At 42.9% G+C, this 22,203-nt stretch overlaps 1 protein-coding gene across 1 annotated transcript in view; it reads right to left on the reverse strand.

Moving 5' to 3' along the window:
- Window positions 1-22,203, reverse strand: part of FBN2 (fibrillin 2) — a 1,178,594-nt gene that overhangs the window by 1,101,256 nt on the left and 55,135 nt on the right. The window lies entirely within an intron of this gene.

Here is a 22,203-nt window from a genome sequence, read left to right on the forward strand (position 1 = left end):
TTATACCGAACGATAAAACTGATGTATATCTGTGCAATGATACTGAGGATACTGAAAGTAGTAGCGCAAGGGTATCTAAGAAATATGAAACGAATGATGGTAATGAGGTAATTGAAGCAAATGCGCATGCAGTGGCTGGTGAAAATGTTAGTACCTCTAACAAAGTGCCGGCACATGTATGGGTGTTAAAGATGTGTTAGAGGCTTCTGAAAATGTTGCGCCAGATCAGAGGATCTATTTAAATGCTGCCTCCACCTCGAAGTGAGATAATAATAGATGCAATGATAAGACTGACCCGCACACTATAGAGAAAATGGGGATACATGATTCTAATTTGCCACTAGGAGCCAATGAAGAGATCTTTTATTTATAGCATTTACAGAACGCCCAAACCCAGAGGTATCACAGCGTTTGTTACAAGATTACATTAAGTTAGAAGACATTAATCAATTGCATTGCAGATTTAGTAATATTTGTCGAAAAGCCAGTTTTTAAAATGCTGAATAAGACTGTTCATTTGAATTGGATGAGGGCAAAGTATTCCAAAGAGTCTGGGCGATGATTGCAAAGCTCGAGCCACCTGCTCCAATGCTTTTGTATCTCAGAATGTCAAGCATGAATCTGGCACTGGATCTTAAAGTACGTTGTGGTGAATTTGTAGAGACAGTCATTGAGGTAAGTAGGAGCATCATCATAAAAACGTTTGTAAGCCAGTGTATGGGCCTTGAATTCAATCCGTGCTTTTATGGGCAGCCAGTGGGCATCTCATCTCGTAGAAGATATGTGGTCGCTACGTTTTAGGCCAAGAGCAGCACATAGTGCTTTGTTTTGCAATACTTGTAGTTATGATAGGTTGGTGGCTGAGGTTCCGAGAAGAAGGACATTGCAATAGTCCAATTTGGAAAGGATCTGTGCTTGTGAAAGTGTCAGGTAATTGTTGGGTGATAGGAATTGTCTACTTAGTGAGATGAGTCTGGAAGTGTACACAGTGGATGATGAGAGAACATTGATATGCCTGGCCATTGAGAGATCAACTTCTAGGTAGACCCCCAATATTTTTACTTGTTTCAGTACTGGGATAGATGTAACATCAATGCAAATGGTGGAATAGTTAATGTTGAGAGATTTCAGGTGGGCGAGGGAGGCCACAATGATGATCTCTCTTTTGTCATCATTGAGGCAGAGGCTGTGTGAAGCCATCCAGTTTTGGATGGTGCTGTATATTTTATTGATTGTGGCAGAGTCCTGTGTGTAATTGCCGGAGATGGGGATAAGAATGTGGGTGTCATCAGCAAAATGGTTGTATTTGATGCCCATGTAATCTAAAACATCAAAGAGGGGCTTTGTATAAGTGTTGTAGAGCATAGGTGAGAGAAAGGATCCTTGGGGGACCGCGAGTGGTGCAGAGATGGGATCCGCTGCCAAATCACCAATGAAGACTCTAGTGGGACAATCAGATTCGAAAGAGTGGATCCAGAGTGTAGCTTCTGGTAAGAAGTGAAAGTTGTGGCTGAGAGTTTGGCAGAGATTTTCAAGGTCGACTAAGTCGAATGTAGCCGATAAGCCAAGAAGGAGGAGGATGCTAAGGTTTACTGTATCATAGATGGTGTCTATCTGGATTTTGAGGTCCAGTAGGGCGGTTTCCGTGCTATGTTTTGGTCGAAAGCCTGATTGTCTCGAGCCAAGGAGGTGGTTGCGTTCAAGGAAGGGTTGGATTTGGGAATATGCTATATGATCTATTATCTTCAATAGAAAGGGGACAGTGGTAATGGGACGGTAGTTGGAAGGAATGGAGGGGTCGAGGGTGGGTTTTTTAATGAGAGGAGTGATTAATGCTGCTTTGATGTGGGCAGGTACTGAATTAGAGGTGAAGGAGGCGTTGATGAAGTCAGTGATGATAGGGGCCATGGTAGGAGCACAGAGTCTTACTCAGCGGGCCGGGCAGGTGTCTCCCTTACAGTTAGAAGGTTTTAAGGCAAGGATGGTGGACAGTACCTGATCTTGGGAGACTTTATTGAAATTGAACAGGGGAGTTAAGTGACTACAGATATGGTTGGTATGATCAGTGGAAGTAGGCGCAGTGGGTTTGCTGGCAAGAGAGCCTCTTTTAGCCCTGATTTTATCCTGGAGGGATTCAATTTTGTGTGTCAAGACATTTTGGATGACCGTATTAGCCGTAGACAAAACGGCCCGTGAATATTATGCCCAATAATATTCCGACTCCTTTCGGGCTTGATACACATTTTAATGCCCAAATGAGAAATGATGAACTCAACATGAGCACTTTGAGCTCAGCGACCATGATGTTCGAAGTATTTGAAAATCTTCTAACGGTTTTAATAACTAGATGCGAGAGCATGGGAAAAAAAATAAATGTCCAATATATCTTGCTTCACAAAAGTATTAATAGAGTAAGAGGCGGGATCAGTGAAGGTAATAATAATAATGGAGGGAAGACTATGAACCCTCATTCACTAATGTGGCAGTTTAAGTTGAGCTCCTAACAGAAAAGAATATGAATGTAAATGATACTTACACTGTTAACCTCACCACTCATAGTAGAACTAAACAACCCAGGCAAAAAAATGTAAAGAAATTGAAAAATTTGAAACAAAAAGTGTCACAAGCAATAATGTACAGGACTAAAGAAAACCAAAGGGCTTATAATGGGTGTGTGGCACATATAGACTCAAATCTATCTAAAGCTGAACTAAGTAAAGTGAGGGCAGGACCTGGACCTGAGAAAAACAGTAGAAAGAAAGGAAAAAACAATGGAAACCCATGCCACTCACTGAAAAACATAAATGTAGTTGAGGTTCATCATAGAACAATAGCAATTGATAATGTTGGAAAAAACTAAAAGAACAACCCATATGATATGCAGAACTAAAGACAAAAAACATGGCAAAAACACCTAGTGGGGTACCAAGCAAGTCGGAGCCCATCAAACTGTGAAATAAAGATAAAAGGAAGAAAGGTCAAAATAATGGGAACATAGGCATAAGAGACTGTGTTCCTGGGGCGGTTAAATGCATATTTATCAAAGAGACATTACTAGAAATAGATAATGAGGAGCCTAATATTGACTCACACTCCCTGCACTCCCTGCAAACAGAGAGGAATGGTGACCTAATACCTGTAAGGAAGGTAGCTAATGCCGCGAAACAGACCAAATCTAATGAGGCGACAAATTCCAAGAAAATCATGGTGAAAACCACTGAGAATAATTGTGATACCAACACAATGGATGTGATATGAGCTCTGCAGTTGAAGTCCACATTAAGTATAGACGTGCATCCCCCTCTTAATCGAAGGGCAGTGTTACATATATTCCATGAAATTGTACCACTTCGTGTGATACAGAATGAAGATATTCTGATTGTAGATCAATTAGAAGACAAACTGAATGCTACGTCCAACATATGATGTAAATCCCATGCAACAATAGAATATATACTACCGTTTGAGAACAAGCTTTTAAGTTAGGCTATCTATGTTCCGAGGTAAATATGAAGAGGACAAAATATGATCAGATTAACACTAGAAATGAACAATACAGCAAAGAAGAGGGGAAGGAGGTGCATGAAAAAGGGTGCAGTGTGAATAGAGTTTTCCCTGAAGTTACCCCTGTTGACTCCTTGAATGTAAGAAATAATATTGATAACAAACAAGGTGATGGAAGCGAGATGGATGGTTGCTGGCAACGGTTGCCTGAAGCCTTTAAGGCTCATATTAACAAGACCCCTCGATAACATTACTGTAATTTTCTGCTGCGACACGAGGGGGTTTGCACATTTATCAGCTGATGAAGCATTGTTAGTGCATATCGATCTGTTTGGTATTGTAGCTCTACAGGAGACCTGGATGACAGAGACCTGTGACATCGACAGCCGGAGCACCCAACAGATCAAAGCTGTAAATGGCCCTAAAGGTAGACCAAAAGGAGGTCTTCTGGTTTATGTGCGCCATCCGTAGACAAGGAGTGAAACTCAATGGTCTACCCTGATGGTTCAAGCAGTTATGATTAATTGTGACCTCCCCATAGCTAATAAGCTGCTATTGGTGAATATATATGATCCTCCCAACACAGTTGTTAGAAAAGCTAATATTGCAACTGTTAAAAGATTCTAGAGGCGCATAGGAGCAGTAGTCCCATTCTAGTACTTGGAGATTTCAATGCCAGAATGGGACTGAGCAGAGAATGGAAGACTGAGCAAATGGAGTCTAAGCCCTATGCACAATCTGAATCCAATAGACAAGGGAAAGGTTGGGCAAAGCTATTCCGCTCTTATAACATGCTGATGCTAAATGGCCATTGCCCGGGTGATGCAAATACTGCTTTTACTCGAATAAGTGGAAAACAATTTCCGACCTTAGATTATGCTATTGTCAATGAAGAGGCTATGGCATTGGTGCTTGACATGTCTATAGTGACACACAATGTGAGTGACCATCTCCCTTTGTGTGTATTAATAAAGAGCAAAAAATGCAGGACCCAATTTGAACAGAATGGTGATATCTTTGTTAATAACAGTAGTAATCGCATTATGTGGAACCCAGCTAATCTAGAAAAAGATAGAAGGATTATAGAGCAGGCTCTCCCTGTTTTTCTGGAGAGATGGTCTGTTGGCGCTGAAAGCTCCAACCACAAGGCTCTTCTGGACTTCTCAAGAGTCATTGCGCTAATTAAAGAAGCCACTGTCAAGAAACGTAGATATAATAGCACTAGTGAAAGACGGAATCTGGGTAATTAGATGCAAATATGATCACCTAATACAAATTGTGAAAAAGAAACTGAGGAACGACATAGCAGAAGCCTTAAAAAATAATGAGGGACAAATGGCAGATGACCATCCTTTATTCGGTCCCTCAAGATTAACTACCGCAGATGGCTCAGAAGCCATAAGGCTAAAAGAAAAAATGAACTGTGGAAATGCCTGGCGAATCATGCGATAAATAATATTAACACTGGCACCTGGTCAGTTATGAACGGCGCTGACAAAAAAAACCTGCCTATTAAGCGATGCAAGTTGCAAGACTTTATATTCGTAACACCTTGGGTTGCTGCGGATGCTGCAGATGAAACCATGTCATAAAGGCCCACAAATGGAGTAGTAAACTCACTGTTGCTGAAATAACCATAGCTCATTATTGCCCATCCATAAGAAGGGGTGCTGGAGTGACCCCTGAACTACTGCATGCTAGCGATGCTGGATATTCAAGTGAAGATATTTGCTAAAGTATTGCTGAAAGAATTAAATCAGTGGATTGACATAAATAAGATCCTTCCCCAAAAGCGCTAAGTCTAGTACGACTCATAACTTATTGACCTTGGTCTCCACTATTGAATATGCCTGGACCCGTCGTCAACTCACTGTATATGGCGCTTTTATTGATTTTAGTTCAGCTTTTGACACGGTCCTGAGGAATCGACAGTGGAACAAACATGTCTCGTGGAAGAGTCCTCAGGGCCTGCTGTCAATGATCAAACTACTCTATTCTGACACTACAGTGCATATCAGATTGAATGGTGAGGGGAGAGTGAGCGAGCAATTTCTGACGATCCGCAGGGTCAAACAGACTGTATATTAGCAGCAACTTTGTTTAACTTATATCTGGCTGATTTGGGCAAAGCGCTTATAGCATTAAAGTCCTGCCCTGTCAAATTAGGAAGATTAAAAATTGACTGGCTTGGGTATGCAGATGACCTTCTTTTGCTTGACTACACACCTGGGGTTCTCAAAGCAAAACTGGATATTTTGGCTTCCTATGCGCAGGTATCTGGCCTCTGGATTAACATCGCAAAAACTAAAATTGTTGCTTTCATGGGTAAAACTAAGATACACAATTTGAATCCTATGATTTGGAAGTTAAACCAGAAGGAGGTGGAATTGGTCGATTGTTATAAATACCTAGGGGTATTCATTGATAGTAAATTGACCCAATGGAAAGAAACAAAAGTAAAGTGTATGAAGATGTGCCAGCATCACTTCATTGGTAACCATTTTGTTACTGTACACAGCTAAGATAGTCCCTTGCATGCTGTAAGGGATTGAAGTATGGGGTGCCAGATTTCGTAAAGAGTTATTGAAACTGGAGGCCAAAATCCTGCTCATATTATTCAGATTGCCTAAATCACTATCTGTGGAATTTGTAACACTAGAATTCAATATAATGGGAATAGTAGCCAGAGTTGAATATAAGTTTGCTCTCAGCTATGAGAAGTTAACAATATTGAATGATGGTACAATCATGGTGGATGTGATGCAGGCTTATAAGAACATTGATGCTTTTGAGTCCTTTGGTAGCCTTGGTTATCAGTGGGTCAGACACAATAGCTGGGTGAAAGGCCATGAGCTAGAAAGATCTGATGCCACCATTGAAACTCTGAAAAGGTGGTTAAAAAAGAAGATATGCAGTCACAGCACAGAAAGTGATGTTGTGTGCTTGCTCACTAATGTTAACAATGGCCCATTTATCCAATACGTGTTGACATGAAATGAGGCTCCTCAGTGCTTTCCCTAATCATACCACTATCAGAGCCTACCTCTTGCTTAAATTGAATTTAATTGATGCACTTGAGATCTGAGGTGCCAAACTGGGTATACCTCGCTCTGACCACTTGTGTAGATTGTGTGGCGAGGACGAATTAGAATCTGCTGAACATATCATAAATTGGTGCAATTGCTTAAACAGTATTAGATCCAGGTATATGAAAGCACATAGTAATTCTATTTGTCAAGACGATGTCACAGTAAGATGGAATAGGTTGTTTCAGGGTAATGATACTAATCTTATTTTTTACATGATTACATTTTATGAAGAATATATGGACATTTTAAGGATGCTATATGAAGGGATATTTAAATTTTTTCTACAGATATGCCTGTATGTAATATGATGTTTTTAATGTTTTTATTCTGTGTAATGAATGTTATATGCAAAGCCACACCAGGCTGTATGCATATTATAAATAAAATGAAAACGAAAATGAAATAGCAGTATGTACCTATCCATAAAAAGGGTCAGGCCAATTCCAAGTCCCATTCCTGGGTGTGTGGGGGACATGGTCAATGTAACAGAGGGCAGGGCCATGGTTAACATTAGCCAGTAGACATTCTGCCTAGTGTGTGGCATGTCTTCTGTTGGGAAATATTGCTGCACAAGGCAATAAAGGCGAGTTTAAGGCATCATTTTGAAAAGCATCACACCAAACACATTTAGAAATGCTGCAAGGGTTGCTGTGGTGGTGTGGCACATGGTACTGTGTAGATATTGTATGTTTTGTTTCTGGAGTGGGGCTAAATATGTTGTTTTTGCTTTCTCCGCCTCCCCCCTTAAAAAAGTAATAAAAAAATGACAAAAGATAAGAATTTCTCAAACAATTCTAAAAAACATAAAATAAATACCCAAAAAATGACATGTTCAAATGTGTTCAATTTAGTTTGGTGTTATAATTCGGGTGTTGTGACGATTCGCAGGATCTCATAATTTCTCCCCAGAGGGGAGAGCTTCCCTTGGAGGCTAGGGAGGTGAGATCGCTATTCAACAATCCCCATAGCGGTGGTGGAATGCGGGACCTCATGGGAGAGACTCCCCTCATGGGGACAAGGACTCCCGTTCTGTGATGGAACTCCCTAACTCCCTTACCTTTGAGATCATGCAATCCTCACATTCCTACAAGAACCAAACCTAGCAGACTACTGTTTGTTATTGTAATAACCCCTTCTTTCCTTATATAAGACATGAAAATACCAACACAAGGAGGAAGACACAGAGTGATCATAAGTAATCTCCCAAACGTACTGAGAAGAGGAAGATTGAAGGAGTGATGCAAACTACTAATTTTCCAAGTCTAGATAGTACTAAGAAGAGGTGGCCCCAAGGAAGCATGAAGAATACCTCATTGATACAGAAGAAGGACTCCGGCACTCTGCTGTGGAGGACTCAGCTACAGGCCATAAAAAGCAAGAGGGGACGCAATCAGAAGAGAATATGGCATGCAGCCTGTCAACCCCAGGAGGCTCAAACCTTACAATGAGGAAGTGAGTAGGAGAAGGTAGTTCTCCGTCGTGACGACGTTGCGGAAGGCTTGGAAGAACTGTCTGTCATGGAGTGGAGAGCCGACCTATGCAGAAGCTGGAACAAGGCCAAAGGTTGCGTGAACTTGGGGAGGCGGAACATGCAGTTCTTTAACTATGCAGACAACCAAAGACCCTTTAGGCCATGGAGCCAACACGGTGCAGCAGGGAGTGAGAGAGAGAGACGCCAAGAGCATTGGGCGAGAAGACACAATACAAAAACCCTGGAGAGAGCCGGAAGATGTGCCCCCACAAGAAATAAGTTAACTGGAGTCACGGCAGACCCGGTAGGGGTATGAGCAATACTGAAGAGTACTTCGGGAGTCATCTCCTTTTACACAGTAATTACAGAGAAGGTATTGTGATGATTTGTGAGGATAGTGTGATAAATCAAACAGACTCTCACTAAACCCCAGCCCAAAAGTCTCTTCCGTGGTGCCAAGGGAAAAGGCAGCTGCTTTCTGATCCTGACCTTGTGGGTGGTGTTCTGTCGGAGGATGACGTGGCAGGAGAAAGGGCCCAGGTGAATGAAAGGATTCCCTGGGGTGAGACACAGTATTGATCTAAGGAAAACATCTCTTCCATACCAAAGTCTGTAATGGCTTGCTGTCATAACAATGTTTTTGTTCCACAAATTAAACATCTAAATGTGGGTAAAAACAGTCACAAATCCCCAGGCATTGAAAGAAAAAAAAACTTCCAAAACCATACATTTATAAAGCTAAAAACTCCCCTAACTCCCAAAGGTACAGTGAAAGGAAATTTGAGAATAATAATGATCTATACTCTAAATAACTTTTTTTTTTTTTTTTTTTTTTTTATTTGTTTAATTGTATAAAACAATTTTTACAAAATTGAAGAGGGGAAAGAGGAAAGGAGAGATAGAGAGGTTCCCCCATTTACTGATCCAGGTTCCCTGTAAAACTAAGACAATCTTTGTCCAGAGCCCCATGCATCTCAAAGTTCCCCGAAAGGCTCTGTCAGATCAATTCTTTTTCGAATCTAGTTCAAATTCAAAATTCGAGATCTGGGATTCATAGTCAGAGACTGAGTCTGTGTCCCCCCCAGAACAGTTAGTGTGAGGATACCCAGCTAATAACCCTGCTCCCAAACTCCCATCAGGACAGCAGTTTAATCTCTCGAAAGAAGCCCACCACCGCAATCACCCAAGTGGTCTTCACCCCACTAAGATGCCGACACCACCATTCTTCTTCTTCGTAGACATGTAGGTATAACTTTATTCCTCTTTACAATCAAGTCTGGTGAGTAATCCTTATGATATTTCTTTAAAGAACATTATGGGAACAGAAATGATTTTAAGAATGAAACCAATGTATGAAATCAAGTCAGAAAAACGAACTTTGCCATAGTCCTGCCATAATTCTGTACTGGGACGAAGAAGAGGGCTAAAGAGGAACAATGCTGCAGGAGGGGTCAGATTGTTAATAGAATGACCCACACCTGTGGGAGACTGCTGGGAGGCCCCCCCAGGTGCAGGCCAGTGTCAAGCAGAATGAGCAGGAAGAGCAGTGTGATCCATGCTTGGAGCCGACACAGAAACTGGAGGAGGGAGAAGACGCCAGCACCACTGTCAAGCGGAAAACAGTAGCCAGTCCTGTGAGAGTTTGTGCCTCCAGAAGCCTTAGGTGCAGAGGCTGCACAGCGGGAAGTGTGAAAGAGGGAAGCTTGCACTCTGAAGACTCGGTTTGCAGAGGCTGCGCAGCGGGAAGTGAAAGTGAGGGAAGCGTTCTTCCCCAAGAGGCTGTCTCCAGTAGCTGGCGAGCACCAGAGAACCTCCTGAGTAAATGGAAGTCCCTTTTACAAGTGGCATGGGTGACGGCGGACCAGGAGTAGCTGTTTGCCGGGTCGTGAGGAGCCACTAAAGCAGAACACCTGCGAGCAGCGAGGAGATCGGACACGCACACCTTACCCAGTGAGTTCACCAGCTGATAGTGACTGTGGAGCACTCCGAGATTGCTCATGTGCTGCTGGCAGGTGTTTACCAAGCAGCAAACACTGGGGTATGAGTGGAAGTAATACTGAAAGTCATTTTAAACTTTTAACTATCAGAAAACAGCAAAAACAGTATTTGTCAAAACCAAAAGACTATGGGGGTCATTACAAGGTTTGGGTTCCCTGAATGGGGAATTACCGGGCCATTCCAACCTTGGAGGACCCGGTATTTCCCCATTCAGGGAACCCATCCCCATTCGAGCCCCCATAGGACTCAATGGGAATCGGGACCAGGCTAACAACGGGACCGTTAATAACAGGCCCGTTGTTAGCATGGTGGTCCTTTAGCGGCTCCCACTAAGGGTGCCTGGTAAAACCTGCCGCCCTTAGCGGGACCCGCTAAAGGACCTCGTAATGCGGCGGAAAGGGGTTAACGGCACCGGCACCTTTACCTGTGCGGTTAACCCCTTAATGCCAACCTTGTAATGTCCCCCTATAACTTTAAGCGAGTGAGTTTGTTCAGAATCAGAAACCCGATATGGAAATATTATTAAAAGTTAATACATACAACCATTGCCCAAGCCAAGAGAAACCAAAAGCAAGGCAATTCCAATCCAACAGACGAAGGAGACTAATGAAAGATCCACAGATTGTGAAGCTTGTTGCCCATATTTTGAGAAGCATATAACGAAATTTGGTTTAAACTCACATTGCCAAAGCCACGGAAGAACCAGAATGAGACCATATCCTTGTCAGCAATTGGTTACTTATTGTGTGGGGAAACGAAAGTAGCAAGAAGGCTGCCCTTCTGCAATAGGTTATTCAGAAGGAGAGGAGCATTATTTGCAGAGGAGAATTAAAGAGCACCAATGTGAATCTTGTTTCTCTGAAGAGCTGCCAAAAGTTTGATGTTGCAAAAAAAATTAACATTGTGAAGCTGTTGTAAAGCATAAATTGATCTCAACCACAGAAGCACTTGCTGTTTGTGAATTGCTGTTCAGGCAGGGGAGTATACCCGAATGGCAAACCTTTGAAGTAGTAGGCCTGGCACGTGAGTAAACAGGGTGTATTTGGGGTAGTAGACCTGGCATGGAAGTAAACCAGGTAGAAGTTGATGAAGTGTTGTAAAGTGGTACTGACAAAGAACATGTATGTTTCTTGTAGCGCAGAATAAAGAACTGTATAAAGCTGCTGTAGAGGAGTTATATTTCTTCAGGAATTACTCATTTGTGGCAAACATCCTGACAAAGACAATTATTGTTGATATTGATGAACTAAGAAAATATTCTTTATGTGAATAGAATAATTCTGAATCTTACTCTTGATATGATATGATACGATATATGATAAGTCATTTATAACACGCCTGTACACAAGTGTTTCTTGCTCAAGGAAGAGAAATAATCTTCTATTTTCTTTGGTGAATCATTGGCGTGTTGTAACTTTCTGTTGTCAAGTTTGAGTCACAAAGAACTGTGCTGGAACTTTGTTACAAACCAGGATTTCCTTGTTTATTTTTGGAACTGTGGATCAGAATCCTGCTTTAATCTGGGGAAGGGGAAATTGACCCAGATTATAAGAGAGATTGTTGTCATATTATGAATTCAGTTGTTATATTAACTTTGTTGCCTTTGAACTGATATTTATTACCTCATTGAGCTGTTATATGTGTAAGTGTGAGGGACAGATATCCTTTGTTAGAGTGTTTTCTTTAGTTTACTTTAGGCCAGGAAATCCTCGCAAGGGTAGGGATATTCAGACGTTTATCCAACATTTAACTTTAATAAATTGGCATCTTTTGAAAAACCATCACAAAGTTGTCCACCTCACATTTCTGACCTCTCACACTAGGGAGAAGAGGCCACCACCCAATAGCCTCCCTTGCGGTTGTGAAAGGCGGAACCTAACAGGGAGAGAATCCCCTCATGGGGATAAGGACTCCCGTTCTGTGAAGTAACTCCCTGACCCCTTTTCACTTTGGACCAAGCCCTTGTCAGAGATTCCTGAAAACACTACTGTCTGTTATGGCAAGGCTTTTTCTGCCTTTGATCTATGAATCATAATGATCCAGATTAAGAAGAGTAATAACAGATGTAGTACTGAGAAGAGTTGGCCCCAAGGAAGCATAAACATCATCTCAACACCTGATCGTAGTACTGAGAAGAGTGGCTCCAAGGAGGCATACAGATCTTCTCACCCAGTGATTATAGTACTGAGAAGAGTTGGCCTAAACATCACGTCAACAACAATAAAGAAGGACTTGGTCTTTACACTGGGGAGGATCCAGCCACAGGAAATAAAGACTGAGAAAGGACTACGAAGAAGAGAGAGCAGCCAGAATGAGGCCAGCACAGCCCGGGAAGTTCGAACCTGGGAACGTGAAGCTTGAAAGACGCTGATCCGCAGTAGAGGGGATGTTGAGGAATGGTCAGTGGAGCACGACATTGGAAGTCAAGCTCCTGACCAACTGAAGAGACAGACAAAGGCCAGCGGTGGCGTGGCCTCAAGGAGGTGGACCATGTGGTCCTACGACAGCATCAGAGCCATGTGGTCCAAGTCCCCATGGAGCCAGATGGACGGAGCAGGGAGCAGAGTGAAGAAAGCAGAAGACGCTGAAGCTGCTCGTCAGCCTAGCACCCCAGGAAGAACCGGCGACACAGTGCCAACATACAACAGGTAACCCGGTAGGGGTGTGGGGCAGCTCCTGAGTCCAGAGAAGCTCAGGAGTAATATCCCTTGTCACAGTAGTGATATCCAGAAAATTAAGAGTGTCCAGAGAACCAAGAGCCAAGAGAAACTCAGGAGTAATCTCCTTTATCACAGTAGTGATACACAGAGAACCAAGAGACAATAGAAGTTCAGGAGTAATCTCCCTCATCACAGTAATGATACCCAGAAAACCAAAAGTAAAGAGAATCTCAGGAGTAATCTTCCTCATCACAGGTGTGATACACAGAAAACCAAGAGTCAAGAGAAACTTGCAGTAATCCCCCCTCATCACAGTACTGATACCCAGAAAACTAAGAGTCAAGGGAAGCTTGGGAGTAATCTCCCTTGTTACAGTAGTTATAACCAGGAAATTGAGAGCAAAGAGAATGTCGGGAGTAATCTCCCTCATCATAGCAGTGATAGGCCAGGATTTAGGAATCAAGAGTGCATTGGGAGGAATCACCCTCATCACAGTGAAAATCCAAATAGGATTAAATACGACATTAGACAACAATAACTACCTGGATGGAATCTTCAGAGCATCATAAGGCTGGGAAGAATTACTGAACTGCAAAGAAAACTTTCAAAAGCCCTTGGAAAGAAAAATAGAAATTTTGGAGGACTATTGCTAAAGAACATTCAAAGATAGCCCTTGAGGCTGTGAACAGTGGTTCAGGAGAACGGAGTCAATCTTCTGACCATTGTTTCTTTGGTGAATTAGAGGAGAACTGGAAAAGATATAAAGACTGAGCCAGATCACCAGGAGAAGGCAGGCATTGATCTGGTATTATATTCACTTGGATGCTAAACCCTTTTTGTAGATTAGTGGCAGAAGAGTATGTTTTGGACAGAGGACGGATACTTTTCAGTTGAGTAAACATCCTGACGATGAGCACCAAATTTGTTGCTGGTTTAGGCAGGGACGATCCCTTAGAGACAAGAAGAGGGAGGTTCTTTTCTTCAAATCTTAATAAAGCTTTGTTGAAACATGCCACCCATTTGTGCGACTCCTTACTCCAGCGCACTACAGTATTAAAAGTGAAGAACACCCCGGGAGTAATCTCCCTCATCACAGTAATTACTGAGAGGGTATCAAGATTGAAGAATTCCTCTGGAGTAATCTCTCTCATCACAGTAATTACAGAGAAAGCACTGAAAATGAAGAGTACATTTGGAGTAATCTCCCTCGTCACAGTAATTACTGTGAGAGTATCAAGAGTGAAGAGCACATCAGGAGTAATCTCCCTTGTTACAGTGACCATAGAAAGGATATCACGTCTGAAGAGTGCCTCTGGAGTAATCTCCCTCAGTTACAGTAATTGCCTAACGGATATCAAGAACAAAAGTCACCACAGGAGTAATCCCTGTCCTCATAGATGTTGTAAAATTGACGGCCAAAGCCAGAGACATTTCTGGAGTGATCTCCCTTGTTACAATAGACCAGAAGAAGAAAATCCAGGAATATATATATATATATATCACAGAAGAAGAACAATTGTTGGACATTTAACCAAGCCCAGAGAAGTCCCTTGGAGGAGTTACAAGGAATTATCAAAGTCAACCTTTAAGACTGAACCAGTTGAACAAGGAGGAGTAATTCTCTTGGTTACCTTTTTTTGGTTTGCTGAATACCTTTTGGTATTGGGTGAATGGGATTGTTTTTGGACACTTCGTTTGAGAACTACCCTGACTATGAGCACCCCTTTGTCTGACTCCTTCTTCTGACTTACTACATACGGTGTCAGAAGTGGGATCACGCCAGACTGATAAAAGATGGGCAACCCTGCAGTTCACCAAACCTAATCCTAGAGCCTCAAATCCAACAGTTGCTACAGCCATGTCTATTGTCTTTGATCTTCATAGTAGTAGTGAGGTCATCGTTGCAGTAGGAAAATGTAAGTTAATCCCTCCCAGCCTAATGTTGTCCCCTCCAAAAGGGACTTATATACAGTTGGTTTCCAAGTCTGGTTTAGATTGGAAGCATGGCCTGGATATCATGGCTCGTTTAATAGATCCTGACTATTGAGAGGACATCAAGGTATTGATACATAACCATGGGAAACATGCCTACCAGGTTAAAATAGGATAACACATTGCTCAAGGTATTTTGGAAAATGCTTTCTTCCCCTACCCACAGAAGTGCAGGAACAAGACCTTACAAAAAAGGGAACACAGGGCTTTGGGGAGGTGGATGCAGATGTGCCTGAGAAATCAACCCCCCCCTGCCCATCTGAAGAGGCAGAACTAATTCCATATTTAGCCTTCGCCCCAACATAACAGTCTGATTTTAGCAAAGGATTTCTCGAAAGCAGTTCTGCAGGCTGAGGGTAGGGCACAGGGTGGTCCTTTTTTTCTAAAACATGGGCTCCTATACATAGGTGACATGACCAAATATGGCCAGTCAAGGAACAGTTAGTATTCCCTTGCCGTCACCAGAGAGGAGTCTTAGAATTGGCACGTTCTCCCCTTACTTCTGGGCACCTAGGGGTAAAAAAAACTCAAGGGCAGGTCATCCCAAGATCCTACTGGCCAGGAGTCCATGTGGATGTAAAGAATTGCATAACCACGCGTGCCTTATGCCAGAAGACAGCCCCCCTATGGTATCTCTGGCTCCCCTGCAGCCTCTCCCTGTTATTGTGGTACCCTTCTCAAGGATCAGAATGGACATAGTGGGTTCGCTGGAGCCCTCTAAATTGGGGAACAAATGCATATTGGTGATCCTTGATTATGCCACCCAGTACCTAGCAGCCTTTCCTCTCAAAAACAATACCTCTCAACAGATCTTAAAACATCAGATCCCCTTTCTGTCTAGGGTTGGGTTTCCCTGGGAAATTCTAACAGACTAAGGCAGTACCTTAATGTCAGAAATAATGACAGAAGTGTAGGAAAAACTACAAATAAAGCCTTTATGTCCCTCTGTTTACAATCCCCAAATGGATGCATTGGTAGAGCGCTTCAACCAGACATTAAAGAACATTCTTAAGAATATGTTTGAAGCTGATGGGTGCATTTGGGATACTATGATTCCTTGGGTACTATTTGCCGTACGGAAATCCTCTCATGCCTCCTTGAGTTTTCCCCCTTTGAGCTTCTCTACAGATGAGAGCCGATGGATGTACTACACATGTTTTGTGAGACATGGGAGGAAAGAGAGGCAGCAGCTCTCCCCAAATCACAAACTGACCAATGTTTAAAAGAGCATATGGCTATAGTGAGAGAAATAGTCACCAAACATCTTGAAAGAGCCTAAGAAAGTCAAAAGACTCAATATGATTGAAAGGTTGTGTACTGTTACTTTTCAGTAGGACAAAGGGTGCTCGTTCCCTTGCCCACCTCTGACCAAGATATGCTTTCCTAATGGTTTGGGTCATATGAAATCCTTGAGAAAAAAAGGCCCTATAACTATCTGGTAACCCAGCTCGACCAAAGTTGGAAAACCCAGGTCTACCACATACACCTTTTAAAGGAGTGAAGGTAGACCCTGTAGAAACCACCTCAGTGACTATACTGATGGATATTATCCCAGAAAACAGTTTGGTGTCTCCTGATTTAACACCTCAGCAAGAGGAAGACATCAAGGACTTACTTTCTCAGTGTCCCAATGTTTTTAATGATCAGCCCGGGAGAGTCAAACATTTCATGCACCACATTCAAACCCCACAAGGAAAGGTGGTAAACGAAAAACTTTACTGAATATCTGAGGCCAGAAAGGAAGCAATCCTCTGGGAAGTATTTAGCATGTTGGAGGCAGATATCATAGAGCCGTTGGAGAGCCCTTGGTCCTTGCTAATAGTCCTAATTGCTAAACCAATCAGTCATGGAGATTCTGTATTGAATTTCGAAAGCTCAGCTCCACCTCCCAGTTTGACAATTATCCTATGCCTAGGATTGATGATCTGATAGGCAAGCGGAGACCAGATAAGGACATCTCCACAATTGATCTGACAAAGGGCTATTGGAAGGTTCCTTTGAACCCCTCTGACAAGGAGAATACAGCCTTTCCTACTGCCCAAGTGTTGTTCCAATTCAAAGTCCTGTCATTTGTGCTACATGGGGCTCACGCCACCTTTCAAAGGTTGATGGGTAAGGTATTGTGACCCGTTTCTCATTTTTGCAGTGCATACCTAGATGATATTCTGATCCATAGCCACATGTGGGAAGATCATCTTTTCCACTTGTATGAAATCATAAGGGCCCTACGGAAGGCTGCACTGACTGCCAACCATAAGAACTGCATCTGGCAGAGTCAGTCGTCAAGTACCTCTTTTTTTGTTGCAAATGGTTTGGTACAGCACCAGATGGAAAACGTGAAAGCCATCTAAGGAACATCTCCCCCTAAAACCAAAAGGGAACTTCTGGCATTCTTGGGGCTCACCGGGTACTACCGCCAGTTTTGCCCAAGTTATTCCACCATAACTTGATGTTTAACAGATAAACTTAAGAATGCAGAACCCCAGAAACTTCGGGAGGAGAAACAAGGTCATCCTACGGACAGATACATCCAAAGTAGGCCTGGGGGTTGTTCTTTCTCAAGAGTATAGAGGAGTAGAACACCCTGTCCTGTATACTAGCAGGAAACACTTTCCTTGAGAGAAGAACTATGCCACTATTGAGCTAGAGGCACTAGCCATCAAATGGGCCATGACATACTTAAAGTATTATCTAACCGGCCGCAGATTCCGATTAGTGACTGATCATTCCCCTTTGACTTGGCTAAGCTTGAGGACAGATACAAATCCATGTATATATAATGCGTTGGTTTTTAGAACTCCAACCATACTGCTTTTCTGTTGAACATAGGAAAGGGAGGGAACAAGGGAATGTAGATTTCCTGTCTAGATCTCCACTGAATGAAAAAGGGGAAGGCATTTTCATTGGGAAACGGTATGTGATGCTTCACATTGCAAACCCTACATGGGGTTCCCCTGCTTCTGACATAATTAAAGTGGAGGCGGTGCTACCAGATGAAGACAGACTTCTTACTGACTGTTGGTGATCCCCAGTTGTTGTTGCCTGTCCTTCAAGTCTATGTAGCAAGCGATCTTGAACCTTTTGAGTGCGGTGTTGAACACTCCAACTATGTCTTCTGAATGTGTCTTTCTACTACACAGAGTCTGGAATGCAGACATTTTAACCTCAAAATGGGGTCAACAAATGACACCAAACGATACTCAATATTTTCGTTTTATGCTTTTTTGTCATGTGTCATTCTGAAAGATTGGCATTAGTTCTCTCATCAGCTGCACAATGTCTGACTCACCTGACTTGCTGTTAATGGGGTTTGGGTTCACATGGCCTTTTAGGTACACCACGTTTAGGCAGGCCTCAATTTGGTATGCCTTATATTTCATAATTATTACTAATTATGAAATATAAGGCATACCAAACTGTTTAACAGAACATGTGCTAACATTTGCTTATCCAGTGCTGCCATATGTTATTTTGCAAGCATATCACTCCCGTTGGGCCCGGGAAATCATGTTAAAATGGTCGCCATGTTAGCGCTTCGCAGTTGCGAGCGTCGAGGTGGCGTTGCCATGGTTACCTATGCTACTAATACAGACACGGGGCACCCGCCCGGTGATGCCGGTCTGCTGGCCCGTGGTCAGTTCATATGCCTTCAGTTCGTATGCTTCAAATTCAGAAAGTAGTGCTTTCCTCAATCACATGATCTACTTGAGTGAATTTTGAATTACATTTTAAACACCACGAGGAGTAGGTCAGCGCTTCGGAATAGCCATGCAAGTGCCATACTAAATGTTATCATGGCAACTTAATCTTAATTATGAGAGGTGGTGTTATTGCACCGCGATCCACGGTTATGATAATTCGCCCGCATGGAGCTACGTTCTACGAATTAGTAACACTGCGCAAGCACCTACACTTGCTGGTACATGGTCATTGTAAGGGTAATATCGCTAGAGCGATATATCCTTTAGCTGATAGATCTAGTTTTTAGACTAATAGATCATATGGTGCTATGAACTTTTGAGAGATGCAGGCAGACAACACCCAGCCACCCAACTAATAGGCCAAATTCTCCTACTCTTTCCTAAATTCTACAGAGTGGTGGAGACCTATCCTCTAAAAGAGGTGTGAGAATGCAAGGATATCCAGTGAGCGTGCAAAGAGAGAAGCTGGGTGAGTGCAATATTAGAAACAGATATAGTAGTGCGTGATAGCTCATAAATTCATAAATGGTTTGTATAGTAACAGTTTGCGTTGCGATTACAGGTCAGATCTGGACACGGAAACTTGTGGACTACTAGAGGTTAGTCTGATGTTTGTAGTATACATAATTTAACAGTATGTGAGGATGTATAGCTTCATAACTATGTATCACTCATTGGAGGAATACAGATGAAAACTTAAGTTAACAATCCAGCAATGAAGGACAGCTTAAAGCCCTGAAGATGGATATATTATATCCGAAACGCATTGGCACATAAATTAAATCTATTGATTTGACTGTACATTATTAGGCTGTACCAAGGGTGTAAGTAAAAGGATTGTACACCAGTCTCTGATCTTCTAATCCATATATTGTACCCTGTATTTTGTATCTGATACCGCCCTAAGGACAGGGCTCATTTGTAATTATTATTTGTTTGTGACAATGTTTTTTAAACTTCATTTTTATTGAAGTCACCAATTTTACATGTCACAATAAAGCATTGCTGGGTCTTCATCTTCAACTCCCCTCAACTCCTCCCTCCCCAACAATAATAATAGGTGATTCCATGCAATAACTTCCTAATGGCCCAGTGATCTTAATCATCCTCCACAGCAGATCTAGACTTGAGTTCATTTACCATCCGAATGGCATTTCATCTAACCAACCATGTCTTTCCATGCGCCGAGGGTTTACTGCTCTCGACTTCGGTCGCTCCTTACATGTCTCCAGTGTTATTCAGCTTTCCCCCTCCTAGCCTTTACCCCCTACCAACCACATGTCAGCAGATACTGCTGGACAACACTGAGCCCTGTAGTGCACATCCCATCCCCAATTGTGTATCACTGGATCCCATTCCTCACTAAATTATCCCATCTGATTGTTTACCATTGCTGTCAACTTGTCCATCAAATACATATCTCTCAGTTTCAGTAACCAATCATCCTTATCAGGCAGTGCCAAGCTCTTCTATTTCTATGCCAATGCCACCATCCTTCCCACCCTGAACATCGCTTCTCACATTCTCGGATATCTATAGATGTCAGAATCCTTTGGGTGGAGCCCCAGTAGCATTTGGAGTGGGTCCAGTGGGAGGATTTCCTCTATAACCGCCGACATCCATTCCAGTAGTTCCCTCCAGTACAGTTGGATTCACGGACAATGCCACCACATATGTGCTCGAGATCCTTCCTGGCCACACGCCCTCGGGCAAAGTGGGGAAGAACCTGCAAACATTCTGTAGATTTTCAATGGGTCTCTATGCCACCCTTGCAACACTTTAAAGTTATGCTCCAAGGCTGCTGTAAACAAGCTCCCATGAAACAAAATGTTATATACCTTCCTCCAAACCTCATCTGAGATTTCCTCTCCCTCTAACTCGTTCCAGTATTTTTTAAAGTATGTCTTTCCTTCTTGTCAGTTACAGTCAGAACCTTATAGATTACGGACAGAATTCCCTTCCTCATCTCCAAGGCATGAAGTACCTTCTCAAATGGTGTGAGTGGGCGTTTCAATGTGTCACCCCAATTCTGGTTGGTAAGTATTCCATTCAGGTATAGGTATTCATATATAGAGATCTTGTCCTTACCAAGAACCTCTGCGACCAACCCGTATTCCAAAAACGATTTGTCCTTAAAACACTGTCCTGCCCTCTCCAATCCCCTCTCAGACTATGCTTGTGCATTGCAAAAGCCCCTGTTCCCCAACTCTATTTCTGGGCCCCAAACCGAAGACATTGGAGAAGGCCAAGAATATAGGCTCTCCATGCACTTTCCCTTCCTCCACAATGAGCATAGCTTTGCCAGCCATGGATGCTTCCTCAGCCTATTCAGTATATGCCTATACGGGGCCTAGGGTAAGTCTCTCACTTTGGCCGAGTGCGTGTCCATGTCTTCTAGATATGTCCAATATGTCCACAGATCGTCCCTCATATGTTCCAGAATCACTAACAACTGGGCAGCCTTATAATATAGAGCAAAGTCCGGAAACCCAACGCCCCCATCTCCTTTGAAAGGGTGAGCGTAGTTCTTTTGGGTCTTGTTTTGCCAGACTCACCTCTGCACAATATGCGTCCCTGAAGAAGCCTTCTGGGGGCCCTGTGGCTAAAGGCGTGAACAGGTACAAGAGACGTGGGTTAATGTTCATTTTCACTGCTGTCATTCGTCCATACCAAAATTATATCAGAGAGCCCCACCAGCTCAAATCAGTTTTAATAGCCACCAGAAGGGGCTAAAAGTTGACTGCCGAGACTGCCAATACATTTCTAGAAAGTTGGACACCCACGTACTTAATCACTGATTTCTCTACTTTTAACCTCTGACCTAGGCCCGGGTCTGTGACATGGATCAGCATTATTAACGGCATTATTAACGATTTAGTTTTGTTTATTTGCAACCCAGAGAAGGCCCCAAAAGTGTTGTTGAGATAAAATAACATGGGGAGCGAGGAAGGTGCATCTACAAGATACCCCAAAATGTCATTGGCAAAAAGGGAAAGTTTGAACTCAACTTCTCCTCTTCGAATACCCTGGATTCCCTGATGTTCTCTAATTGCTATCGCCAAGGGTTCCATCGTAAGTGCATACAATAAGGGGGATAAAGGACACCCCTGCCTCGTGCCTCTGGTCAATCAAATCGATGCTGAGAGCTCCCCGTTAACCTGAACCTGAGCACACAGCACCCTGTACATTGCTCTCACCCATTTCTGTACATTTTCCGCCACCCACATTTTTTCGAGTAGTATGGCCATATACCTCCACTCCACCCTATCAAAAGCCTTCTCCGAATCAAGTCAGAGAAGACGTGTCTAGGTCGGCTTCCTGTACAAAGTGTATTAAGTTGATTGTCTTCCGAATGTTATCTGAACCCTGGCGCCCTCTGATAAAGCCGACCTGGTCACCGTGGACCAGGGACAGCATAACCCCCCCTAACCTCCACCCCAGCACTTTGCCAGAATTTTCACATCCATATTGAGTAGGGAGATTGGTCGATATGACGAGAACTATGTCGGATCCTTACCTTCTTTTGGAATTACCACTATGATGGCCCCCATCATTGACTACAGTAAAATCTCCCCTTCCAGTACTGCATTGAAGACTTTCGTCAAATACGGGGCCAGCGTGGATTGGTATATCTTGAAAAATTGAACTGTGAACCCACCTTCCCCCTGTGTCATACCCCCTTTCATTGACTTGATCGCCTGGACAAACTCTCCCTTCATTATTGGAGCGTCCAACTCGGAGGCGATTTCCCTAGAAAACCCTGGTATGGGTAACTGCAACAGAAAATT

This window comes from Ambystoma mexicanum, chromosome 6p (assembly GCF_040938575.1).
Source record: "Ambystoma mexicanum isolate Mex_15411 chromosome 6p, UKY_AmexF1_1, whole genome shotgun sequence".
Classification (NCBI taxonomy): Eukaryota; Metazoa; Chordata; class Amphibia; order Caudata; family Ambystomatidae; genus Ambystoma; species Ambystoma mexicanum.